Source organism: Theobroma umbraticum, unplaced genomic scaffold (genome assembly GCF_002168275.2).
Source record: "Theobroma umbraticum cultivar Fairchild unplaced genomic scaffold, ASM216827v3 scaffold_84.0, whole genome shotgun sequence".
Classification (NCBI taxonomy): Eukaryota; Viridiplantae; Streptophyta; class Magnoliopsida; order Malvales; family Malvaceae; genus Theobroma; species Theobroma umbraticum.
In genome coordinates this window covers 127,895-128,525 of record NW_018397296.1, presented here as the reverse complement: position 1 = coordinate 128,525, position 631 = coordinate 127,895, and positions in this window count along the sequence as shown.

Here is a 631-nt window from a genome sequence, read left to right as displayed (position 1 = left end):
GCAAAAAATCTTAGAATAAGAAAACTCTCACTTAGTCAAAAAATAGTCAACCACTGTCATTGACTTCATTTAATGCTTTAAAGTTGTTTCTGAACACACAAATAGCTAGAAAGCAGTCTAACCAAAGATAAATAAGGTTATGAGCAGAGAGAGATTGGACCACATTATGAGTTCAATCAAGTTATCAGCAAATGCTTTATTTGTGCTGGCAAATGAATATATATGTACCCAACTTCCCATGCACATGAAATTCATCACGTCACAGTGTCAATATTTTTCCCAAATCATTTTTGGATGGTTTTTTTAAGATATAGGAAAATGGACATAGATTTAAGAAAAAATATATACCCCAATTAAGGGAAAAAGGATGAAAAAAAGGGTTTTGTGGTGTTTTTTGGAATTTCCGAGTAACAAAGACCAGTGACCGGTGACCAAAGAGAGGAGAGGTAGAAAAAGAACAAGAGAGGGAAAAATGGGAAACAAAGAAGAACTAAATGCGCTTTAAATAACCTCTCTTATGTAATTTTGGGCAAAGAGCAGAAGAAAAAAAAAAGAAAGAAAAGGAAAAAACACCTGATCATTTTTCTTTTATCAAGAATTTTTTTGATTTCTAACATGTCAGTGTCATGTC